Here is a 16,160-nt window from a genome sequence, read left to right as displayed (position 1 = left end):
TGAAACTGCTCTTTCAGCTTTTGTTCCAAGGCAGAGGTTGGTGCAGAGCAGGTTGTGGCATGACATCAAGGTGAGGACCTGACACAACCTGCAAAGTGTCCTCAGCAGGACAGGTGAGGGACCAGGAATGGCCACGGCAGGGCTCTGTTTTGTACAGCACTGGGAGCAGTGACAGAAAGATGCAAGGACCCAGTAAATGCTCCAACTCAAAGCTCCTTGTCCCCACGACCCTGGCCGTACCTCAGCACCCTGCGGCCGACAGGCGTCCATCTGTGGCCCAGCCTCGTGCAGCACCACCTGCCACTTACCTGAGAGCCCCACAGGGCCACCAATGGCTGCAGGGAGTTCAACGTGCAGCTCCTATACAAACACATAACGCTAAGCCTTGCTGTCCAAGCGGTGTCCTGTTGGAGCACCCTGGGCTGCTCCATGTGTCACAGCTGTCGTTCCAGCCGTTTGCACTCGCGCTGCATCGCTTTCATTTACCAAAATAGAAATTTGTGTCCTAAGTGCTGTTACATTACTAATGCTAAATATTTAATTCCCCAGGGCTCTAATTATGGTTGAGCACTGGCAACACTGATTCTACTTTCTAATAACAACTGTAAAAGCAATGCGAGCATTTCTCAATTAATTAAATACATAGCGTACGAGTAACCTCTTGTCATCGTGCCCTCCAGGACCTGTGCTAATTTGTGTGGAATAAAATGTTTGGAAAATTAACTGATATCCCCAGCCTGATGGTTGTTGTTCTATTAAATTACGGCCTGCCATACCAACCTGGCGGAACAAGCTGCATACGGCACAGCTTCCTTATTTATATGATGGTGCAGTGCTTGGTTGGAATAAACCCACCCACCCGACAGCGCTCAAGCCGTTTCCAGAGGCTGTGTTCACGAGGCCTAATTAAGCAGGAAGGAGGTGTTCTATGGGTGCCAGCAACAGCAGACTTAGAGCACAGCAGCTATGAAGCACGAAGCCTCTCTCCACTTTCCAGACCTCGCTTTCACATCTGAAATTAAAACTGTTAATTAAATGACTCTCTCCTGTACAACTCCCATGGATTAGTTGGTAGTTTACACTTTAGCACATGGGAACGGACTTGCAGTGTTAAAGCAGCACACACAGGAGCTCAGAAACTGATTTTTCATCTTCAACTTGCAGAGCCCAGGCTGGCGGGTGGATTTGTTGGCATACAGAAACAGCTAAAAACACACAGCTCCTCCTTGGCATGTTCAGATATCAAGCTGGTTCCTACTGCACGTGCTAACAAGATGCAAACATTAACAAGTGTACATTTTCAGTGGATATGATACAGCCCTAGAAAATCAAACACCCATATACCACTGCATCCTATGCATCCCAGTAAGGAGCAGGGCTGTTTGGTATTAAAGAGTGCAAATAATTATAACACTTTCTGTAAAGAATTAGCAAAAAAAACCAAACCCAAACAAACAGATTTTAAAAACTTGTCCATGTTTTTTATTCATAGCCAAATCATATTTCTTCAGCATCAGCTTTAATATTGTGTTTTATTATTATATTTTATGGCAAGCAATAATAGCAAGGCAAACATAAAAAGTGCTTAGAGCTTTACAGCTTAAATGTCCCCAGATAGGGAAGTGAAAGCAGGATGGCCTTAAGGCAAGTAACAGCAAGAGCAACACTTTTGCAACCACACACAACACAGAAGATACATGATGCTACTAAGAATTTCATGTTGCCAAATCATTTCTTACCTCTCATTAAATAACACCGCCATACTCGCCATACCTGGCTTGCCATGCAAAAGCTGTCTGTGATTTAATTGTAACTATTTTAAAAGAAGACTTTGGGGAAAAAAAAAAAAAAAAAAAAAAAAAGCTGGTCAGCGCTGTGACTCTGTGACTTGCTGTCAGCATGGAGACGGCTGTGCTTTCACCTGGAAGCATTCGGAAAACAACAAACAGCACATTTACAGCAGCACCTGCCTCCCCTGCTGTGTCCCTTCCCACTGATCCCAGGCACACAACTTCCACACACCTGGCACTGTCTGGGGCTGGCAGAGATGTGGCTGCTGCTGCTGGTGTCAGCCCGGTGCTGGGCTTGCTCCAAGGAGTCACAGCAGAAGAACGTGGCCTTCTGATATTGTCCACACCTGCCTGCTCCTCCAAGAAAGCACTTTGCACCCATACCTACCTAAAGCATGCTTGCTGATAAGGCTGCATGCTTAGCTGTGTGCAGCATTGGTCATCCGCTTCTCACTGCAGCCCAGAAGTGTGCTTGGCAGGGTGCTCCACACCACGAGCTGTGTGTGTGAACAAAACGCATGCAAAGTGAGCAAATAAATGGCTTGATCTTGAGAGCTATGTGTTTGTGAACTCTGATCTAAACAAATATTCGTAGCTTTAAAAAAGGAATGTTAAAGATGCTTCTAAGACATGAACTGTTAATAGAAAAGGCAGACTGGGCAGACTGAGTGTTCTCAAATGGACTTCAGATTGTTCCCATATTCTGGAAAAAGAAATCAAAGCAAAGGAAATGGATCACATCACTAAAAATGACACTACCAGTGACTGTATCTGTTCTACAGCCAGTCTGAGGGATTTTGTGTACAGCGCACTTAATCACTGTGTGCTGCAGTTATGAGTCTATTTTTTGTCACTCCTTGGAAGGTGTTATGTATGAAGAACATTGCACTCATCATTTAAAGCAAAACCAGGTCTCCAATTTATGTTACATGAGATTCCTCGCTTGCTACACCAAGCTCTCAGGCACTAAGAGCTGCAAGTCAAACTAAGCAGGATTGCATTTCAGTTTAAATAAAGAAACCAACTGCAGGATTCCTCTGGCACCGAGCAAACTAGGATCCTCAGTCAGCATTAGAAAGCTATTTTTTCTCCAGATAAATAGAAACAGAACATACAATTACCATCAAATCAAAGTCTCAGGTCTTTAGCATTTGTGTGCAGGTGTGCCTATGGAATGTATACAGAAAAAAAACAAGGGCATGAGCAATGTATCGCAGCAACAGTTCCCTTCCTAAAGACAGTTTTATTTAACAGTGTAAAAATTGAAGTTACCTTTACTCCTGTTAAAAGTATCTCAACTTGTCTGATGGGCAATAAATCCTGGAAGCATTCTGCTCACATACTGGGTTTTAAAGAACATGCAGCGTGTGTCAGCTCCAATAAAAGCGGCGCAGCTCTTTAATTACCCCATTCGCCCAGGAGCTGCTTTAACAAAGTATTTTTCCACACGTGTAAAACTGTAAAATAAAATAAAATAATCAGTCATCTGTGTGCAATGACTGCTCAGCATCTAACAATAATGGATATACTGAAGAATAGAAATGTCAGTTATGCCAAGCCTGTAATTCGCAGTGACTGACTACAAAGTACTTGTAGCCTGAGTTAAGCTTTTAAAACTCTAACCCTAATCAATCATAAACGTAGGAATAAAAACTTCGTGGCCTTTTGTGAAATGTGAAACACTGCTGCACAACTTGAAACAACGTTTCTAACTTCTTCTGAATCACACCACATTCTTCCCACGTCAAATATATTCTCCTGCATGAAAGCAGGCTTGCATGTACACGTCAAACCATAACAACACCCCTCTGAACACACGAGCTAATTATACCCGGCATTTGGGACCTCCCCGATAACATATTGCTTGCCTGAGAGCAGAAGATCCCCAAGCTGGCCAAAACCAAAGTTGCACAAGATTCAGAAGTTGAAGTGCAAACAGCCGCTTCCCTTTTGCAGTGCCTGCACCTCTGAACCTGCTGCTGAAGAGCCACTACCATCTCCCCAGGCTGCACAGAACTTTGAATCGCACGACTTGCATGCATTTATTTCAACCTGGGTGACAGCACAGCAACAAAAAGCCCATTAAGAAGAAAAAAAAAAAGGCAGATAACCGGATGCGAAACCCCGCTTTTTTGTGATGCGTTGGCGAATGGGTGCCAGCAAACTGATCTTAGCAGAGGACAAACCTCATTTACACACAGCAGGACGCTGTCAGATTATTTTAGACCTAATAATTATTTCTTGCAATGAGGCGACGTTACACTTTGCAACACTACACAAAAGACAGTCGCTCTGGAAAAAAAAAAACACCTCGTGCTGCTTTGATTAATTGGCACAGGGCTGGATGGAGGGAGGAAACAAACCCACCTAAAGCCAATGGAACAGCACACTCCTTGGAACCGAGTGCGGCGATATTAAACAGCAGTTTTGCTTGATTGTAGAAGAGAGGAGACTTGCCAAATTAGTTGGTTTTGTTCCACTTGTCCCAACTGTTTTTGTTGTCGTTTTTAAAGGAAGGACTTAAAGAAACGTGCCCTGCAGTTCAGTGGGAGCTGCCATGCCCCGGCTCTTTGTTACTGAGGTACTTCCCTCTCTTCTAAGCAGATTCTTGTCAGGAACGCCTCTTATTCAACCAAGATTGAACTCAAGTTAGAGGAGTTTGAAAGTAAGAGTAGAATCCTATTCAGGAAGGGAAACTGTGTTTTGTCCAACAAATCTGTGGCGAATGTACAGGGAAACCAAGTGTTTGTAATAATGAAAATAAATCATTATATGCCTGGGATCCTGATATATTCATACAGAATGCAGCAACCACTGAAGAGCCAGAAAGTCTAGTTGAAACCAACCTATTATTTGGTGCATTTATAAGAAAAAAATTATATATATATGTATTATATATATATATATATTATTACATACACACATATATCTGCTCTGAATTTTTGTTTTCTTTTTAGTGCTACATAAACAATATGACAGTCTTAACTATAATACTTGATCATTTTAAGTGCGCAGACATAAAATTTTACTCACTGGCATAACGTAGCCATGACAGTGCTCTACATAAGACAGATGTTATTTTACAGTACTGGTTTAATTATGTATAACTATATGGTATTAACACTTGAGTAGACAAAAAGGGTGGTTAGAAAGCCACAAGTATTTCATTAAGTATTTTAACATGGGTATGACAATGGCCCACATTAGGATGTGAGGATTCCAGGCTGTCTGAAGGAGCTCTGTAGGCTCAGCCCTCAGCAGCCACAGATGTGTCAGCAGTCCTTGGGACATGATGCTTCATTTCTGAACACAGAGAGCTCAGCAGGGGCCTGACCTCAGGCTGCTGTCACAGTGCTCAGCCCCGTGCCTGGAGCCACCCTCACCTTCACCTCAGAGGCTGCATTAGTGGCAAACTGAGGATTTTGGAAATCATGTGGTTTGCCTCCTTGAGCTACACGTGCACTGAGCACTGCACTGCAAGGAGAAGCTAACGTGATTAAAAAACAGTTTGATAGATGAGCTCGATTTTTTTCCCCGGTGTACAGCAGTGCATAGCCAAATTAACTGAAAACTTGGCAGGAAAGCCACACTTTTTTGATGTGACTCACACAGTCACATCACACCTACCATTTCTTTCCATCCGCAATTGTTAAATACTACCCACTCTAAGTTTATGCACAGTCCTCAGCCTGGGATTACCTGCCTTAGTCCTAAGTATGCCCAAGTCTCATCTCCTCATACTTTTGAGGCCAGCAAGAGGCTGGGGAACAGCTTTTGTCTGAAGGTACCGTGGCACAGCAGTGCTGCTGAGGATACACCAGTCAGGGGAAGTTGTTCTCTCCTGCAAAGCAGTGCCATGGTGCTATTGCTGATGTGCACTAAGTTCTTCTCCAGAGATCATGTTATTTTCCTCCCTTACACACGGCACATGAGAGAGACCAGCGCATACTTCCTCATTCTTTTGCTCAGAACCAATTAAAAGGTATCAAATGCAGCACCAGCTGAGGTGGAAGCTCAGTCCTTTCTGAGACTGAACTGAATTCTTTTCATCTAGCAGTGCCCCAAGAGGAGACACGAGCAAAGTTGCTGCTCTCAGGTTTCTGACTGCTCAGAAAGCCTCTTGTTCTTTGTCTGCCCAAATCCTGTTAATGGGACAGCACCTACAATCCACAGTCTTCATGCAAAAAAGGGACAGGTTCGAAGAAACGTGTGGTTTTACCCAGAATGCCTCCAGTACAATGATCACCCACACTGCCACAGGGAACATCCAGAGCTTACATGTCTTCCTGGAATCCTGCCCTTATTGCAGTAATCAGACAGACCAGCAGCAGTCAGTAGGCAGACAGGCTCTGCTGCAGAGGCAAGAGCTCTTCCCTTTTTGCTTAAAGCAGGTCAGGACACCAAAGGTCAAAAGCCATCTTCCAAGGCATGGAGTGGTTAAACCAGCTCTCTGATGAGCGTGTTCACACAACAGAGTGTTTGCTATATGTGGAATCATCTGTACCATTTGAGCACCTTTGCCACAGAGGATTTCCCTGAAATCACCATCCCCTGTAAGCTACACACACTCACACCACCTCTCTCCAGTACTAGTTGTAGAGCAAAGGTTTACTTTACATGATCCAGTATGTCTCTGAAACACAAATATTACACTCAACACAGTTCTTTCCAGCAGGTCAAATGTTTTACCTTAGAGATGCAGCTGCACCTGCTGAACACACCAAACTATCGCCACCAGCTCCACAACTCCCGTGTTGGTGACACCCCTTCCCAGACAAGCCATCGATGCAGCTGGTCTGTGTGCTTCCTGCTCTTCCATCAGAATGACCCAGACCAGCAGTAACCAGCATGTGATAACCTGATCAGCTTGGGCTGCATTAATTCTGGGTGTGCTCAGGAAAACAGTTCAACTTCCTTGCATAACGGGAGCAATAACCTGCAAGACAGGAAGCAAGTGTGCACGAAGCCTCCTTTTTAACCAGCACAACAGCTGACAAAGGAGGCTGTATCTCTTGCCTTCTCTGAAGTTAATCCCTATGGCTTAAAGCAGACTAGTGGAGAAAAACAGAAACAACACAAAACCAACGACAACACATATGGATCTGAAATTTCAACTAGAGTCAAAGTATAAGCCAGATGCAATAGGTTGAGTTATAGTTGAAAAGACTGCACAGAGAAAGTAAGAGTTAATAATTCCTAGTTTGGAATTCCTAATTTGGAACAGGACATTCCCAACAGTTTGTCTCTCCTCCCAAGAGTTGTGTTTTGGCAATGCACCTATTCACAAAATCACTGCACAAGGCACAAGTCACTTATAACTGGGTTGTTGGGGGGGGGGGGGGGGGGGGGGGAGGAAAAGCAAAGAAAGTAAAGCACCTTTCTTTATAATGCTGTCACTGAAAACTAAAGAAGGTTTTACAGAGCGGTAAAATATGCTGATCAGCACATGAAAGGACAAAACCTGGTTCATTCCTATTTGTTCAGGAATTACTATAAAGAAACACTTTGCAGGAGGCTACGGCAACAGTAATTTAGACAATAACAAATTAAGTGCTGTAAGAATAACTGTTTCATTGGGGGAAAAAAAAGAACTCTGGCAAGAAAACTTCTCACATGGCATTCAACAGACTTTCAAATAAATGGGTGAGGTATGCAAGTTCAATTAGTCCAGAAATAAAGACCTTCCAGTGGTTTACCATAATGACAACATTGTATAGAAAGATACAATAACTCTTTGTATCCTAAAAATTGTCAGTTTCATTTTACAAAGATAACCTCCAAAAGCATCTTGTCACGACGATCGAGTTTTGAGGTAAAAAAAACCCCAACAACCTGTCATTTGATAAAATGATGAAATTAACTGTCATGAGAACCACTTACGCACTCCTCTTTCCTGCTATCCTTCTCATCTTGGCAGCAACTGATAAGAAGATTTCAAGGAGGTTTGGTCATTGACGGCAGGATCTAGAAGGGAAACAGTTCTACATACAGTTAGCAATCTTATTCACAGCTTCTAGTTACTGCATTTCACTACCTTGCGCTTAATTAGTTTCCTTCTGCCAGTGACATGAGCACAATGGACAAACTATTTCATACAAATCACTGTTCTCAGCTGCAATTACACCTTACTTCATAAAAATATTGCCTCTTAATAGTGTATTCAGGGGTAACATTTACACGGCCCTGTTATCTACCGACTAAGAATTGTTAACATCCGCCAGTAGGAACCACACATCCCTCATTATCACACAGTTCATTACTTAGGGCGCATGGCTGAACGTGAAGCTGTTACACTGCTAGGTAACTCCTGAAAAAACACCACATCATGGGAAAAAGACCAGAAACAGATGCAATGGCTGTCAGAATTCAAGAGCTCCCACAGCATGTTTTCCCAAAACCATTACCTGAGATTGTGTTTAGCTAAGCAAGGAGCTTCGTGGACTGGTCAAGTAAAAGACATGAGCCTTGTATCCCCAGAAGACTGCAGGACAACCAAGCTTCCACCGAAGTAATTGGATTCCCACACTGAAGCCATCACAGTGCAGCTCCAGGTTTGTGCAGCTCACAGCAGATCTCTAGCTGGCTTCTGGCTTTTCTGCCTCCTGCACACGATACCTCACATCAACTGGCCTTAAGAGGCAGCCGAGTTCTTCACACCAAGAACACCTTCACGCAAACAGCTTCTGCATTTTTCCACCTTTCTTTCTCCAGTCCACACTACCACGCAGTCACTGCATTGACGCAACAACTGCACTTTCTCCTACTGCCCTGCAGCAGCACATCTGCTGATGTGAAGATAGGAAGAGGAGTCTTCATCCCTACAGCAATCTCGCTGCCTTTTGGACAGCAACTTGCTTCCTTTTTCATGCTGAGCACTGTAAGGACAGAGCATATGGTCCTTCGAAGGGACATCAAATAAATATGACAGGTCAGTGCAATCATTGCATTCAGTGAATTCAAATGATGCCGTATCTAAAATGAAGTATGTGCATGCAATAAAGATTCAAACGAGACAGCCCCCTACCCTTTACCCCTCCTTGAATTATTTATGAATTCTGCTACTCCAGCTGTTGCCACCAACCCAAGGACACTGCCTCATCCTGGGAATGACATTTCATACTATAAGATAAGTTAAAACAACAACAACTAAAGACATTGGAGCTTTCTTAAAAGTAAAAACCAACAAAAAAAAAAAAAAAAAAAAAAAGGAAAGCATAACACCTCTTTCCCCAGCACTGAAAACACCAACGATCAGTTAAGCTCTTGTTTCTCAACTTGTTTCCATAAGGCTAAATGCAGATTTCAATACTCGTGCACTCACCCAGCTGTTTGTTTTTAACCACAGTAGTTAGGTTAGATCCCTCAAAGCACCTTGGGCCCTCCTCACTGATTGGTATGGCTCACTCTTTCTATCAACCCACCATATATCACGTACCACCATATGGAGTGAAAGCTTCTAGTACATAATGTGTTCTTTCTAAAAAAAATGTTAATATTCTACATGCAAATCTTCTGTAATGAAGAATTATTTGTGGATTAATTACAGAAAGAAAAAAACAGCAATTTTAACACGAGAAGTTCAGGGCACAACGAATAGATTCCAATTAGCTGTGCCTTTTAGATTAGCAAATTCTGGATGGTGTTGACCACTTACAGCTCACCTTTATTCAGGTGCCATGACACATCAGTCCTTAGATTTCAAACTAAGTGTGTGGAGCTGGGAGGTGTCAGGGAGTTTGATTTCTGTCACCTACATTTCCATGTCCTCCCCACATCCTGCACCGTTTAGGGACATGCGACCCCTAATTATCAACCCTAACCTATATTCAGTTCTGTATGGCTTAACTATCGGCTCTTCTCTACCACAAATTAGATTACTTCATTTTTACCCATTAGTTTTATTTCACAGAGTTATCTCATTTACTTTCACCTAACTGAACTGAATTTATGTTCTGCTGGTAGGAGATTCCAAATGTCAGCAACTAGCATTTGAGATTTGGGGGTATCAGTTTGTTTTCTCTTTATTAATCACCTGAAAGCAGCCCAGCAATTGCAGCAGTTCTAATGCTAAATGGAGACACTAAGAAATGCAAGAGCTTCCAAGTTCCCATCACCAGAAATCTCCGGTATCACCCACTGAGCTCACAAGCCATTTGTCAGCTTCCTGCAGCCAAGAATGCACCGTTTGGCCTTAGTGCCAAGTATGTCGTTCAGGCCTGAACTGGAATGCCACGCAGGCAGGTATTTGACAAGCAAACACGTCTTGGGGAAAGGCAGCAGAACAAGCTACCTGGCTTGCAACTGAAACAAGCCAGTGACGTTCAAGAAAAGCCCACTTTGGTTCAGCAGGACCTCTCCAGCAGTATCTGCTTTTGTTCAGTTTGGCATCGCTGAGCTCATGCAGTGTTATCCAGGAAAAGCAGATGTGGTTAAAACAAACATTTATTTGCCCTTCGGACTGCAATAGATCTGGCACCCAGCCCCAATCTGTCTCCCTCTTCCTCGCTACTGTGGGAAAACTACGCAAAGAAGGCCTCCCCTTCCCACCTCCTGCTGCTAGCCAGAAAAAACAAAAGGAATAGGAATACAAAGGACAGTCAGTTTGGGAAGGCTGAACCACTACTGATGAGTTTAATGTCTCCAGTCGAACCCTAGCCTGCAAAAACCCTCAGTGAGGTTATTACTCTCATCATTAACGGCTCACCAGTGTTCTGCAAACCCCTGGTGATACACATAAAGCCACTCAAACTAAACATCCTTCTGCAAATTAACAGATTATGAAAAACAGGATCATCTCTCAGATTGCAGGGTTGGCATTTCATTCACAATGCCACAGGTTCTCAAGTGAAATCACTTTCTAGCTGTGCTAGAGGATGACATTTGCAAAAATCACATTTCTAGGAAGACATCCTTCCCAAGATTTTCCACAAGCTGCTTGGATTCAACTGAAGCTGCCCCTCAGAAAATAAGGAATGTCATCTCTGTGCCCAAACTCCCTCAACTAAACGCTCCCGGCTACAATCTTATTTCATAATAGACGCATTATACACAAACACCACCCAAATGTCGTTTGGCACAAGTCTGCATTACACAGCCACTTCTACCCAGTATTTTGCAGTGCCTTCCTTCCCAGCATTGCATGGTGCTCCCAAATACAAGTGACAAATGGATCCTCTCCTACGATAGCTTTTCTAGCATTCGATATTTTTAACGTTAAGAAAATTGCACCCCAACATGGTCCTTAATCTAATCCTTACCCTGAACAATTGAAGTACATCCATATTAATCTATTAGATGCTTTCCCACACCACACCTATGGCACTGCATAAATTACTGTAATATAAATGAATTACTGCTTGAAAATTCTCATTCTGTAAGGAACATGTGATGTTACAAGGCACCAGAAAGAAAAATGTGCACTACGGTAACTAAGTTTTATAACACAGTATATCCAGCTTCTCATAAACCAGCTATTCTAAATTGTTAAAGGATGAGAATATTAGACTGATCGTATAGAACAAACATCAATATGTCCGAGAAGTCAATAATATGAAATTAAATCTGCAGTTTATTTAGATACATTTCCATGCTCATATATGCGGAATCCACTTTAAAAATGCCATTAGGCTATAGCTGAAGAATATTACTGCTAGAGACATTAACACCAGCAGTAATTCTATCTCTGTCCTGGATAACTTGCATTTTTCTCTTTAATTATCTGATCTGCTGAACTAAACAGAGGAAGGAACTTGAAGAAAATAAGCAATCAAACAAGCACAAAAAAAACCCAAGCAGCTCCATTCTTCACGCTGCGTGTTGCTACTGTTTAAGTACGACTTGTTTAAAGCTGCACAATTGCACTACCTAACAGTAAAGAATGAAAAGCTTCTTGCTACAAGCTAAAAAGAAAGTCTTTACCATGCTCCTTGAAGAGCTCATTTTCACATTACTCAGGCTTCATTATGCTGAATCAATATTCGTTTAGTCACTGGGGTTATTGACATATTTTAAAATAAAAGTATACCCTTCAGCTACTGCACTCATTACGGGTAATTTGTCTTGTCAGGGAGCAGGGAATATTATCCCAGTCTTTCAGGGGCTGACAGCCCATGGAAATACCTCCCCTTGGTTACAACTGTAAATAATTTTAAGGTAAAATATTGAAAAATCAATGACTGTTTCCTGCAATCTGTCACAAACAAATCAATCATAATCTCCGCAGCCAGAGAGTATGATTCCAAGGAGATGAGAGCAGATGAAATGAGGGATTCTAGCCAAGAATTACAAAATCACTTCACATAATGGTGTCATCATTTAAACACTTAGCAGTCACTGCAACTGCCACTCATTACATCCAGTTGGGCAGAACCCCAAGGAAGAGGAGGGAAAACGCCATTGCTGTTATGCAAACAAACACTGTATTTAAATGGTTGACCCGTTAGCAAATAGCACAGAGGTAACAGTTTGGTTTGTCTCTCCACAAAAGCTCTAAAATGCTTTTCTTTCTCAATGGAGGAATCTCTATAAATGAGCCCCTCGGAATGCAAAGTGTTCTAAAACAAAAGTAGGCTTCACAAAGGGAACGCAATGATATCTGGTACCACTCCTGCTTCTAAAAATATTTCCATCTCCTTCACTCCAAATTGCTCCTAACAGAATTACACATCAAATTCTCCAGAGATCCAGAAAGGAAAATTGTCTGGAGTACCTTTGTCTTTTAAAGACCAACAAGGATTTCAATGCTTCTTTGTCCTCTCCAGATCACATTTCACATCTAATTTTCATTAAGCACACACCAACTCAACTTTAGCATAGGTAACCACTGCAGAATACGGGCCAGAGGGGAGAGAGTCATAACCTACATAAATTAATTGACAGTATATTTTCAGCTCGCACTCAAAGAGATCAACTGTTGTGCATGGAATTACATTTGTATAAAGGATCAATTTATACATAAAGAATTAATCACTGTGCAGTCAAAATGCTATAAACTGCTCTTTGTAAATGTGAATCATTCTATTTGGATAGAATACTGCTAATACTCGGGCTGAAATAATTTCCTTATTCACTCCCCACCTCAGCCCAGCCTGCATTTCCACCTTGACACTGTTGTGCACCAGACACATCTCTGCAGATCAGCTACGATAAAAAGGCAGCAGACAGGATGCAATTGTTGTTGTGCAACTGCAACCATAGGCCAAAGCCTTGTGCTCCTTGCACAAACAACTCCCAAACACTCATGGAGTGCTTCACTTTAGAGCCTATAATTTGAGCTCTTAATCTTTAATGTGCAGAACTCGTTATCACACATTCATTTTAATCACATTAACCTTACCAACTCATATTTCCAAGTATTTATCTTGCAGTGGTAAGACTAAGGAAAAAAAACACAATCAAAAGATGGAATTATTTCCTCTTCTTTGCAAAGAATATATATATATATATTCTTCTTTATAGTCTTTTCAAAATACGAAAGAATAGGGTGTATTGTACAACTAAGTGAGCCTCTCCAAGATAGGCATTCCTTTCATGTAGGTTTTAAGTCTTTATCTTCTACACAGAAAACACACATCTCTAAAACTAACTCTTTATTGATATGCATCAAAATCAATGTTACTTGTAGCAAGGTAGAGAGACTCTTCTGAGCAAAATAAACTATTAAAAAAGAAACTAAAGTCTCAGGCCAAAAGAAACCATTACTGCCTTTGAGGGTAACCAAGTGCAAGAAAACTGCATGTACCAGCTGAGAAGTCAATCAGCTTCTCCTGGGGAAAGGCCCCTCTATTGTGAAAGGAAAGCAGGGGGTGGGGGGGGAAAAAAAAAAAAGAGAAAGAAAGAAAGAAAGAAAGAGCAGCTCCTAGAAATGAACTGCAACACCACACTACGGAGGGCATTGCTTCCCTAGATAAAATCTCAAATGAAGCTGTCCGACAGCGACAGCCTCAGCACCATCAGCCCTTTTCAATGTCCTCACTGGCCACCAGACCAGAGAGAGACCCCACTTACCACATGCGATGCCTTTGGTACGGCGCAGTGCTCCTCTGCCCCGAGCGGCTGCAGCTCTCCCCAGCGCTGCTCCCCTGAGCCGTGCTGTTATTGCTTGTGGCCATTAGCCAATTAGGTGGGTCAAGAATCACAGAAGACAGACCAGATCCATTCCTCCTGCACACCAGCTCTCCTATTTGCAAAAAAAAACAACAAAACAATGACTCTTTCTCAGCACCGTAAGGCACTTAAATATTAATAATAACTAAGTCACATCTCCTAGACAACACTGTCAAATCTTTTCATGCAATATTTGAGACTCATTGGGCTCAGGAGGGAGAACTCCCAAGTTCAGAATGGAAAAGGCTCATGGATTCCACCTTTGGAGGCAAGGGGTCCCAGAGGGCTGCGCTGCGGTGAGCAGAGCACAACAGCTCCCAGCAAAGGATCCCTGGGAAGGAAGAGCAGCACACGCTGCAGCACCACAGATAAACAGGTATTTCTTAGGTCAGCACAGATATTTCTTAGGTCAGTGGTTATTTTCTGCTGGACAAAGCATTAAGTTATTGTAGCAGCTAAGAACTATTAAAAGCAATTCCATATGACCAGTGACCAATAACGCAGTGCATAATCAGTTACAGCCTTACTGATAAAACAAAACTATCAGCAACACTCTACCTAACGGCATTTGTAAGAACTTCGTGTTTAGGTGTTCTGAAACGAGGACTCTTCTTCCATCCATGAACTGCTGCGCTGCTTAAACTGGTCTCACTGGGCTCATCTAGAGAGAGACAAAAAGAAAAGAAAGGAAAACGTAACTATTACAGTGTTTGCCATCTGCATCACATAACAGCTTTAAAAGAAACAGAACTAACACTGGAAACATTATTTCTGCTTTTGGTTACAGACAGAACCCAGCAGCACAAAGGACAGTGGCACTACTGCAAAGCTTTACTTAATGAATCATCCTGTACACAAATCAAATCACTACAGATTAGCTCTGAATAGGACATGGCTAAAAACTGCTGCAAGCCCAAGTGCATCCTGGCTTCAGACAAGTCTCCTGCATTCAGGTGTGCTTGCTTGAGTGGAGGGCTGGATTCATTCCTTCATCACAGACCTCTCTGCTTCTCCTCGTCTATGCTCTGCCAAGGCAAAACACAGGCATGGGGAGAGCAGGGAAAGGGAATAATAACATTATCTCTAATTATCTATATTATATCAAATTATCTCTAATACCCCTCACAACCAAGGATAAAGGACAGAGCAACACAACGGTCACTTCATCCATTGATCTAATACACGTGTTAAATCCCACACACACCATGTTATTACCACACCCCACTGGATGATGTTGGTTCTGTGTTACCTAAGAGCTGCACCATAACTAAAGCCAAATGGCAACCAAAGGCCTGGGAAATATGGAAACTTAATGGAATTTGATTGATAAATCAGTAACGGCACAAATAACTTGCTTTTGTTTGAAAACACAACAGTCTAATATGTGATATGTGTACAGACAACAACTTAAATACGAGTATTTCCAGGAAGTGCAAAGGGTTCCAGGCTGGCAATCAGAGGCACTGAGGTTACACATACACACACACCGGCCACATGACGTGCCACAAGCTGAACGAGGAAACAAGCTGGGATTGCAGACTCCTTGCTCCTTTGCTGCTACCAAGTCTTCCCCATCATCTTCTCGGTCCATCTAAAGATCCTCAGCCATCCTGCAGCCTCTCAAATAACCACACAGGTTGTCTTGGTGTTAGTTCTACCAGACGACTCTAAAGCATAGTTCATAGCGTGGAGGATATCAGCTGATGTTTAACTGGAGCAAGAAATTAAATACAGAAGTAACCTTAAGAAAAAGCAAAGAGCAAGCTGAACAAAAGTGTCTTAAAAGTGTCTTTTCCAACCCAGGCTGCACAGAGCTGCCTCCTTCCCAAGAGGCATCCACACAGGAGCATGGAGAGGCTGCGCTCCTGCCCAGTCAGGCAGCCAGCACAGAGCAATTCCGACGCTGTTAATATCATAAAGAAGTTGTAGGCATCTTTTTATAATGACAGAGTATTCTTAATAAAAGCTTCAAGCAGGTTTTATAGCTGCATATTATCCAATGAAACCAGTAATAAACAGCAATGTAGCGTTATTTAGTGCAACTCCAATACGCCAAGAGTCACAACCTTGGCGTTATTTATCGTGCTGGCTGCAGCGTTAGCTCCCAGCTTTACAGTAGCAGCCGTAGTCATGCTGCCCCAGCACACCACCATCTGGATATTGATACTTTGTTATGGGATATGAAAGAAGAGCTTAGTTACCTAATGCAGCTTAATTGAAAACAGAAGAACTAAACGCCACGCTACACGTTATTCTGTACAAAAT

At 42.5% G+C, this 16,160-nt stretch overlaps 1 protein-coding gene and 1 pseudogene across 2 annotated transcripts in view; both read right to left on the bottom strand.

The window, feature by feature from the left end:
* Positions 1-16,160, bottom strand: part of LOC107319205 (uncharacterized) — a 224,733-nt gene that overhangs the window by 204,815 nt on the left and 3,758 nt on the right. The window contains exons 5-9 of the mRNA XM_085550603.1: positions 15,383-15,606; positions 14,454-14,556; positions 13,797-13,968; positions 7,671-8,688; positions 2,179-6,726 (exon numbers count right to left, since the gene is read on the bottom strand). The gene's annotated coding sequence lies outside the window, so the exon portion shown is untranslated. The remainder of the gene's footprint in view (positions 1-2,178; positions 6,727-7,670; positions 8,689-13,796; positions 13,969-14,453; positions 14,557-15,382; positions 15,607-16,160) is intronic.
* LOC146760533 (uncharacterized) lies at positions 1,460-16,027 on the bottom strand (annotated as a pseudogene). Its single transcript, XR_014947291.1, has 9 exons — positions 15,947-16,027; positions 14,896-14,920; positions 14,454-14,556; positions 14,156-14,226; positions 13,797-13,968; positions 7,671-7,710; positions 6,485-6,811; positions 5,174-5,264; positions 1,460-2,174 (listed from the first exon to the last, which is right to left on the bottom strand). The product of XR_014947291.1 is annotated as an uncharacterized LOC146760533 (transcript).

The sequence above is a fragment of the Coturnix japonica genome, chromosome 6 (genome assembly GCF_054131305.1).
Source record: "Coturnix japonica strain WE chromosome 6, WE-NBRP24, whole genome shotgun sequence".
Taxonomy (NCBI): domain Eukaryota; kingdom Metazoa; phylum Chordata; class Aves; order Galliformes; family Phasianidae; genus Coturnix; species Coturnix japonica.
Note: the sequence above shows the minus strand (reverse complement) of the source record. Positions and strands in the feature narration are given on the sequence as shown.